We start from the raw sequence: 10,556 nt of genomic DNA on the forward strand, positions 1-10,556 counted from the left end.
CCATGGATGTGGTATGTCTCTTCTTTTATTTAGATCTTTGATTTCTTCCATCAGTATTTTATACTTTTCAGCATACATGTCCTAAACATGTTTTGTTAAAGTTTATACCTTGTGTGCTTAGTCGCTCAGTCATGTCCAACTCTTTTCAACCCCGTGGACTGTAGCCCAACAGGCTCCTCTGTCCATGGGGATTCTCCAGGCAAGAATACTGGAGTGGGTAGCCATGCCCTCCTCCAGGGGATCTTCCCAACCCAGGGATCGAACCCAGGTCTCCCAAATTACAGGCAGATTCTTTACTATCTGAGCCACCAGGGAAGCCCAAAGTTTGTACTTAAGTATTTCATTTTCTTTGGAGTGGTTATAAATGATATTTTGTTTTAAATTTTGCTTTCCACATGTTCATTGTCAGTATAGTGTAAGTCCCCTATATACAACAAGTTTTGTTTGTAAGTTCAATTTATTTGTGAGTTTGACAAAGTTAGGCTAGGTACCTAATTAACACAATCAGCCACATAGTACTGTCCTGTAATTGGTTTATAATATTGATTACACAAATAATAATCCTTCCCTGTGGCTCAGATGGTAGAGTCTGCCTGCAATTCAGGAGACCCGGGTTCAATCCCTGGGTCAGGAAGATCCTCTAGAGAAGGAAATGGCAACCCGCTCCAGTACTCTTGCCTGGAAAATCCATTGGGTGGAGGAGCCTGGCAGGCTACAGTCCATGGGGTTGCAAAGAGTCAGACATGACTGAGCAACTTCACTTTCTTTCACTTTCATTTCTTTACATAAATAATACATAAAAAAGCAAACACACAAAAAATAAGAAAATATTTAAAATTTTACAATGAAGTACCTTTAAAAGTACAGTAGTACAGTACAACGGCTGACAGACAGGGGTTGGCATCAAGTGAACAGACAAGAAGAGCTATTGACTGGAGGAGGAAGAGGAGGTGGAGTTGAAGGGCAAGCTGCAATTTCAGTGACACCTAATGCTGAAGCACAGGTTCTGGTTCTTTGCAGGATTCATTCAATTCTATCTGCCTTCCTGGGGAAAAAAAAATGATGCCAGTAATGTCTGGGTAGTAGTCCTTTTTTTCTTGTCATAGATGGCACAGTAGCACTAGATTGCATTCTGAACGGTGGCTGCAATCTTCATGCACTGTTCTATGTTTGAGTCCAGTGTCTCAACAACTAACGGTGCCTCCTCAAATAAAGAAAACCCTCTTGCCATTTCCGGCACACCGAGAAGTTTCTCCATCTCCTCCATTATTTTTCCATGCTTCTTTGATATTATTTTCGATGTCGTTGACACAGCAGACTTCACCTGTTCTGTGATCTTGTCCTTGTTCTTTAGAATCGTGCCAGTGGTTAAATGATTAATGTTATAAGAATGAGTGAAGTCTACCATCATTTCGCCTAGCTCCACTCTCCCAGTTGTTTTCACCTCTTGTTTCCATCATTGTTGCTTGGTGCTTCTTACCAGTACCGACTACATTGCCACAGCTTTTATGCTTGCTTCTGGACATCCTGGGCTTGAAATAAAGATAATGCACTACTGTACTCTGTACAGTGCTGTCTGGTGAAGTACACATGAGCACAACACTTGTAGACGATGCACACACGTGACAATACATGCCAGACATGGGGTTAACTTCTATGGTTGGATATGTGAACACACGTTTGCATATTTGGAACTTTGCAACTTGAAGATTCATATGTTAGAGACTTACTTTTTTGATACAGCCAACAACTTGGATGAATCTCATAGGCATCTCATCAACATTAAGCTGAGGAAGGAAACAAATATCCAAAGGAATTATATTGTATGATAGGATCTCACACATAAAACCTTCTTGAAGTGACAAAAGTACAGAGATGGAAAAGAGATTAGTGGTTGCCAAGGAATAGTGGGGGTGAGTGTGACTAGAGGGGTAGGGTGAAGGAGGTCCTCATGGTGATGAAGCAGTTCAGCACCTTAATTGTAGCAGTGGGTTCACGAAACTGCACATGGGATAAAAGGACAGAGGGCTATGCCTGCACTCTGGACCAGTGTCAGTTTCCTATTTTTTTTTTTTTTTAATTTAGTTTTTATTTTTGGCTGTGCTGGATCTTCGTTGCTGTATGGGCTTTTCTCTGGATGTGGCGAGTGGAGGCCACTCTCTAGTTGTGGTTCTTGGGCTTCTCATTGTGGTGACTTTTCCTGTTGCAGAGCATGGGTTCTAGGGCACGCAGGCTTCAATAGTTGTAGCACGTGGTCTTAGCTGCGCTGTGGCACATGGGGTCCTCCCAGATCAGGGATGGAACCCACTGGCAGGCGGACTGTTTACCACTGAGACACCAGGGAAGTCCCAGTTTCCTGGTTTTGATGTATGTAGTACCACAGCCACGTATGACACAACCAGTGGGGGAAACTGAGGAAATAATTAGATTAGCAATTAGGGTATGACAAACACTGAATTTAAAAACAAACAGAGAGCGGGAGGTTGGAGAGACACTAGGCCAAGGCTCTGCATGGCTTTGCACTCCACTGGGACCTCAACCCGAAGGGGCTCGCAACAGGAGGGTGGTGCGTGTGTGGGGCTTTCTTGTGCCACAGCTCTGATTTAGGGGAGGTTCCGTGATTAGAAAGCACCATTTTCCTTAGAAAAGCCGTTGCCATTTTATGGGTGAATCTGTGTGGTCAGCGGCGGCCTTGCTGACAGCTTTTGGAAGCCGCCCACGCTGGGAGGATTCACAACTTGCCTGCCAGCTACTGTTCCTGTGAATTTGACTTCTCCAGAGACCAGAAAATTTAGCAGCAGTTGCGGCTGAATTAATAACCTTAGACCCTCCACATTATTAACCATGAAATTAAGCAGCATTTGAAAAAGCAAAATGGAACATGAAGAATGCTGGAAGAAATAGGAAGGCCTGCATTCTGGTCCCAGATGCAGCAGTATTAGCCAGGAAGGAAGGGCAACTTCCAAGGAATGAGAACTTCCTTAGGCAATGGAAGTCACTGGAGGGTGCTTCATAGGAGAGGACATGGACAGATGGGACTTCCAAAACCGTGTTGAATCAAAGTGGTGGCAATGGACATCCTTGCCTTGTTCCTGGTCTTAGAGGGAATGTTTTCAGCTTTCCACCATTGAGAATGATGTCAGCTATGAATTTGTCATATATGGCCTTTATTATGTTGAGATGAGGAAACTGGCATTTGAATTCAGTCTCTTATCCATGGACAATACAGCTAGGAAGTTTAGATCTCACCACCTTGAAAATCTGTGAGAGTTGGGAGGGAACTAGCTACTGGATGGCTCAGGTCTCCTCTCCTACAGCCAGAGTCAGAAGAAGGATCAGCACAGGATGTCTATGGATCTCCACCAGTGTCTCCTCAGGCTTCATTCAGCCCAGAGCAATGAGTTCCCAAATCTGGCAGCTTACCAGAATCACTGGAGAAGCTCCTCAGAGAAGATGATGGTCTCCTCCTGTTTTAAAACAGCAAAAAACTATACAGAAACTAGAATTGTAATGGAGATTTAAAGTAAATAACAACCTTCTATGTAAAACCCAGTCCTGGCTTCAAAGACAATTCATTTAAGAAAATGTTGGAAATTTAAACTAAAGAGAAGGTAATCAAAGAACTAGAATGTCACTAATGAGCTGGAAGGTAAATGTTGGAAATAAAAATTAAAGGGCTGGAGGGTAAAAAAAATAAAAACAAACAGAAACAAATGAGCCTAATTATATATTAAATTGATAGAATATCCACACACAAGAAAAAAAACCTAATCTAATACATTATAAAAGTTTTATTAAAGTATTATTTACATACCATATACATTGTTTATACTCTGTGTGCACTTCAGTGGTTTCTAAGTATTGATAAATTCAGTTATACTCACTAAATTTTAGTAGATAAAACTGGGTGCATCACATTTAGTAAGTACACGAGATTTACTACAAATTGTTTCAGGACATTCTGATAAACCCCAAAGGATCCCTCTAATCCATATACATGCAGTCACTGCCCATTCCTCCTTCTCCCAGCCCCTGAGAACCACTAACCTACATCTTTCTCTATGGGTTGGCCTATTCTGGATATTTCATATAAAAAGTTTCACACACTATGCAGTCTTTTGTGACTGCCTTCTCTTTTAATTAGCATAATGTTTTTAGTTACATCCATGCTTGATGTGTATCAGAACTTTGCTCCTTTTATGGCTATGTAATTCCACTGTCTGGATATACACCATTTTATGATGCATTAATCCATGGATGGACCCATTCAAGTGCCTCAAATGTGCTGGTCAGTGTTCTCAGGTGGGGGTTTACATGAGGGGTACAGGAGACACAAGATCCCTGCTCTGATCCAGTTTCCTTTGTGTGGAGAAGAGCAGACCTTTAGAGTGATAACTCACAAAACTGGCAGTGTGTTAGGGTGGGACAGACCGCCGCGTCCACTGCGTCATCCTTCCTTCCTTCTCACTGTGGTCTACTATATGCCAAGTATACCGTGCTAGATGCCATACACAATCCTTGCTGTCATGGGGCTTACATTCTATTGCAGGACCAGACAATGAGCACAGAAATATAGGACAGGAAGAACTGAGTTGAGAAGAGAAAAGGGCAGGGTGAAGAGAAGGGTGGAGCTGCATGCTGCTATTTTAGATAGCAGTTTAGGGAGGCCCCCTAAGCTGAGTTGCTCAAAAACATGAAGAAAGTAAGAAAAAAGTTCATGAGGGTAATTGTGGGACAGCAAAGAGAACCATGTGCTTGGGATTTTTGTTTTTTAACTTTATTTTTAATTAAAAAAATTGAAATGTACCTAATTTACAATGTGTTAGTTTTAGGTATACACCAAAGTGATTCAGTTATACATATATATATTAATATATTCTTTTCAGATTCTTTTCCATTATAGCTTATTACAAGATATTCAATATAGTTCCCTTTGCTATGCATAGGTCCTTGTTGTTTATCTGTTTTATATATATCACCGGTATGTGTATGTTTGTTTTCCTTTGGTGCTCAGTTGTGTCCGACTCTTTGCAACTCCGTGGACCAGGGAATTTTCCAGGCAAGAATATTAGAGTGGGTTGCCATTTCCTTCTCTAATGTGTATGTTTTTTTGTGTTATGTATTTACTTGGTTGCGCCAGATCTTAGTTACGACATGCGGAATCTTTGATCTTTCACAAGGCTTGTGGAATGTAGTACCTTGACCAGGGATCGAACCCAGCCCCCTGCATTGGGAGCATGTAGTCTTAGCCACTGGGCCACCAGGGAAGTCCCTGGTGTGTATATGTTGATTCCAAACTTCAAAAGTTTCCTTGAGGAAGTCACACTTGAGTTGACCTTGCATGATAAGGAGGCAGGCACGCGCAGGTCTATGGAGGAGTTTTACAAGGAAAGGAGTAGGAGGGGTCTGAGATGATGCAGAGAGGGCACACGACACAGGGTCTGTTGCTGTGGTGGGGCCACTGGCAGGTTTCAAGCGAGGGGTGACATCATCTGCCTGGTGTTGGAAGAGATGGCTCAGGTGCCATGTGGACGTGGGTTGTGGACAGCTTGAGACTGGCAGCCCTCATGACCAGAGCACAGGCTCAGCCACACCCTGCCAATGGATCAACTAGCTAAGGCGTCCATTGGGGCTCAAGGGAGAGAGAATTCTTCACCTCTTCCTACAGTGCTTCAGAAAACATTGGCCCCTTCCTAAAGACTAAAAACCAAAGGAGAAGAGGGTGGGGGTGTGTCTTAGCTTCTTGTGGCCACTGTAACAAGTTGCACAAATTTAGTAGCTTAAAACAACACGGATTTGTTCTCTCACGTTTCTGGAGGTCAGATGTCCAAAATCCAGGTGTCACCAGGCCATGTTTCTTCTCCAGGCTCTCGAAAGAGCTGTTTCCTTTGCCTTTTCCAGTCTCTAGTGCATCTCTTGGCTCGTGGCTCCTTCCTCCAACTTCTAAGGCATCACTTCAGCCTCTAGTACTCTCACATCTTTTTCTGCCTGACCTTCTTGTCCCCCATTTATTAGGACCCTTGCAATTTCACTGAGGACCCACTGAACAGTCCAGGATGGTTTTACCTCCTGCAAATCCCTTTTGCTAGATAAGGTGACATTCACAGATTCCAGGGGTCAGGACATGGACTTCTTTGGGTACAAGGGCAGAGAGCATTATTCAGCCTGCCACAGGCTGTTAATAGTATAAAAAATGTTGTTGTTTAGTTGCTAATTTATGTCTGACACTCCACCTCCATGTCCCCAGCCCACATGTTCAGGGCTGAGGGCTTTCCGAATCCGTGGCTGTGGTCACTGAGAACCATTTCCCAAGTCACAGCCATGTGCACGTCGCCATGCACCTGGATCTACCTGTGGTGAAGCGATGGCTAGAGCTCTCCCTGGGAGTTTCCCACGGGGTCTTTAGAGGCTGTTCATGTTGACATTCACGTCACCACGTGCGGTCGCCCATAGGAGTAGATCGGCCTCTGCTTTGAAACCATGAGGAAAGTGATCGCATAAGTCAGTTTCATGGATTGATGCTGTTTGCGGAGACTGTGATCCCAGACAGCCATTTGAGATTCAAATTAAAGGAATTGGTTCAGGAGTCATCATGAGGACTCAGGTAAAGGCAGCCGCCCCTGAGAGAGTGATTCTGTAGAATAAAAATCTTGGTTTGTATTTGAGCATAAACTGTGTGGAAGAGATCATTTTATTCTAAGAAAGAGATTTCACTAGTAACAGGCTAACCTGGCTCTATTAAAGCGTGGGGAAGGGGGGCAGCAAAGGCACCCTCGTCTTCTCAGAGAGGAGGTCACCCATGGTACCTTGGGGATGCTCACGAGGCACAGGTCTGAGTTTCTGGAAATTACCCAAATGTTCCACTTATATTTTACATTTGGAAAGGAGGGGTCACAAAGGAGTCAGACATGACTTAGAGACTAAACAACAACAAAATGGGACCAGGGGTTACATGGCTGTATGCTGTGCTGTGAGGGGGGTTGCTCTCAGTAGCGGTTCTGTGTGTTGGTTCTGGAGCCTGCGTAACACTCAGGTGAGGAGGCTGAAGCAACAGACATTTACAGTCCCACAGTTCTGGAGGCAAGGTATCACAGGGCTGGTTCCCACTGAGGCCTCTCTCCTTGGCATGCAGACAGCTGTCTCCTCCCCATGCCCTCACATGGTCGTCCCTGTGTGCCTGGGTCCTCATCTTCTCCTCTTATAAGGACACCAGTCCACTGGGTTGGGGTCCACGCATACGGCCTTGTTTTACCTCAATCACCACTTAAAGGCCCTGTTTCCACACACAGTCACATTCTGAAGTCCTCTGGGTCAGGGCTTCAACATGTGAATTTGGGAAGGGACACAGTTCAGGTCACAACACTTTGTCCTCAGACATCAAGCACCACAGGGTTTTATAAAATCAGATGGTTTTTTTTTTTTTGGCAAACCCCACATCCTATAAAAAATCTGCATACAATGCAGGAGACGCGGGTTCAGTCCTCGGGTCAGGAAGATAACCTGGAGAAGGTCCCGTCAGCACAAAACCGGCTTCCCACACTTTCATGCCAGGCTGCTCCATGTGGGCACAGGAGCACCAAAGATAAGGGTGTGTTCCAGGCTCACTGTCTTCAGAAGGAAACACACAGACAACAAAAGAAGAGGACACATTCACTCGACAGAGACAGGGGAAAGGGCCATCGCCTGTGCCTCGGGGAAGAGACCCAGCCGAGGGATGTCTCAGCAGGGTCTTTGCGAGGACCAGTAAGCCAGTGATTATCAGACATTTCTGCTAATGAGCAAGCCAGGAGGGGCCCTGTTCTGGAATTCTGAAGGGGAGAAAATCAGTCAGGATATGCTTGCTTTCAAATGATTGGTCAGCACCAGGAAGAAAGCCAAACAGTCTGGTGCTAGAACGCTGGTTGGGAGGCTCCCTCCAGGGCAGGTCTGAGGTGAGCCCAGAGTGGGGCAGAGACCTGGCCACCACTGCAGAAGCGGGCGAGGGCCCAGCTTTGAGTGGAGCTTCGGAAGGTCCTGGGGTGGGGTGGGTGGGAAGGGTGGCTTTCTCAAGGAGGGGTGGGGGCTTTGCAAGGGCATGTTTCTCATAGTCAAAGACACTAACCCCAAATGCAACCTTCTTTGTTTCAATGTCATTGAAACAGTGTTTAACAACCTCCTCTCCAGAAAAAGAAAAAAAAAAAAAATGACCCTATTTGCAGCATTTATCAGTTTCCATGTTGTGAATATTCATAGTGTGGCGGGTGTCAAGCTGCCAAAGGTGAGGTCCACAGACCAAACCAAAGGCAGCACTGCAGAGAACCTGTAAGTCCAGACAGGTAGATGCCTGTGGGAGCAGAGGAGCAGTCAGATGCAAGCTTCATCAAGAAGGGCTGAGTCCTGAGTGCTCATTACCTTTAATTATAATTTGGGAGTTCCAAGTTTATACAGCTTTTACGACAGTTGTATTTAAGTTACTGTTTGGAGTCATTCCTGGGATGGTGACATTTGTTTCCTGGTTGCTGGCTGGGTGGCTCATCTGCAGGTCAGGACTTTCAGCCGGTGGATCCGTGCGGCTGGGCCTCCTTCCAGGTTCTCCGGGGCCTGGGGCGGCAGCTGAGAGTGGGAGGGAACGCGCACAGCTCGTCTCTGTTGCATTCTATTTGCTCACGTCCCAAGGGACAGGATGGAAAGGGTGTCCACTTGAGACAGAGAAATGAGCCAGCAGGTGGCACAGCCGAGCAAGTGCTGGGCGGCTTGGCTGGGAGGCTGGGCAATCGCCAGCTCGGCCTTGGCCTCGCTCCTCAATAACTCTCACAGTGAGTTCTGCATGACTTCATCTCACAGAGGGGCCGGGAAGGGGTGGGAATGAGGAGACAGAGCCACGGAGGCCAGGCTGAGTGGCACCCCCGTGACCTAAGGACCTTCGACTTACTTCTGCTGGAACTACAAATGCCATCCCAGGCTGGCACTTTCAGGGAGAGTAGCTGAGACCCAGTGGCACATTCCTGTTAAGGTCAGGCCTGGGAGAGCAGGCCTGAAATGAGGATGGGCTGAGCTTTGGCGGGCTGTCTGGCCCACAGCAGCCAGTCCGCTTTCTTGATGGTGACACTGGAGCCTGCCTTCTCCAGCCCCACCTGCTTCCCAGGTGCTAGTAGCCAGAAGGTGGTGGAAAGCTCGGGTCTGCCAGGTCATCAGCTTTGGGGTCAGGGATAGCCTTCTAATTGAACTGGTGGAGAAACCACCAGTTCACCTGTATCTGCTAGGAGGGAACCTGAGGTCTGGGAAGCTGCCACCATACAGAGGAAGAGAAGGATCCTGGATCCAGCCACCCTGGGCTTTCTAAACTCAATCCACCCCCCCTTTCTCTTCCTTTCTCCAGAGCACAGGTCAGTTGTCTGGTGCGCTCCACAGCAGCAATCCTGATTCAGAACCTGAGCTTCGTTGGGTTTCTCTGCCTGCGGTGTGAGAACTGGTCTGGCTGCAGGGCCTCCACTGGTAGAGGCCTGGCTACTCTGCTCTCTCCGTGGGGTACTTCCCCTGGGGCAAGATCCACCAATGTCACGCTGGGACTCTTAGACCTGGGCCTGTGATCCCAATCCTATTGTTGTTTAGCTGAAAAATCATGTCCAACTCTTTGTGACCCCATGGACTGTAGCCCATCAGGCTCCTCTGTACATAGGATTCTCCAGGCAAGAATACTAGAGTCAGTTGCTAGTTCCCTCTCCAGGGGATCTTCCTAAGCCAGACATTGAACCCATGCCTCATGCCCTGGCAGGTGAATTCTTCACCACTGAGCCACCAGGGAAGCCCCCAATCCTGTTAGCTATGTAGTATTAGGATGACCTACTGGGTTCCTGGTCGCTGGCCCAAAGAGGAATCCATTTGGTCATCTGGGGGCCAGGACCCAGGCCAGAAAGGGCTGGTGTGCAGCCCTAGGAGGCCCAGCAGATGGGTGGTGTGGGCAAGGCCAGCATCTCTTGACATAGACACCAGGAGCCCAAGAGGGACTTGGGTCTTGGGTAGTGAGGCTGTGAGAGGACACGAGCTGGGCCCAAGGACACAGGAGTCGCCCAGTGCCAGCCAAACCACCAGGATAGGAGCACACAGCAGTCTCCAAGTCACTGTAGGCTGGATGCTGGAGGGGTGGTGGTGGTGGTCGGGGAGGGTGTCAAGGAACACGAAGTACAGAAAGTGATAAAAAACACCGCATGGTGCCCAGCCTATAAATGAGCTGGTCAGCACACCTGGGTCCGGTGGCTCCTCTTCAGGTTAGGGCTGACAAGCTCTGTTCTGATCCCGTGTGGCTCATCAGAAACAGGGAATCTGAGTTCCACTGGAGTTGGCACGCACCATGGACCAGCTGTCTGAGGTGGTGTGGGCCCTTCCCTTCACCTACAGATCCAGAGTAGTCCAGAGAAGGTTGCATGTTTAGGCCTCAGCCAAAAAAGCGGCTACATCTGCTAAGGGTCCTGCATCTCTGTTCTTACTTCGGGAGGAGAGGTCCGGGTCCGAATTGAAGGGAGTGATGTGCTAAGGTCCTAAGCTTGGAGGTCAGCCTCGTGCCTGCATGAACTGAG

Source organism: Dama dama, chromosome 5 (genome assembly GCF_033118175.1).
Source record: "Dama dama isolate Ldn47 chromosome 5, ASM3311817v1, whole genome shotgun sequence".
In the NCBI taxonomy this organism is placed as follows: Eukaryota; Metazoa; Chordata; class Mammalia; order Artiodactyla; family Cervidae; genus Dama; species Dama dama.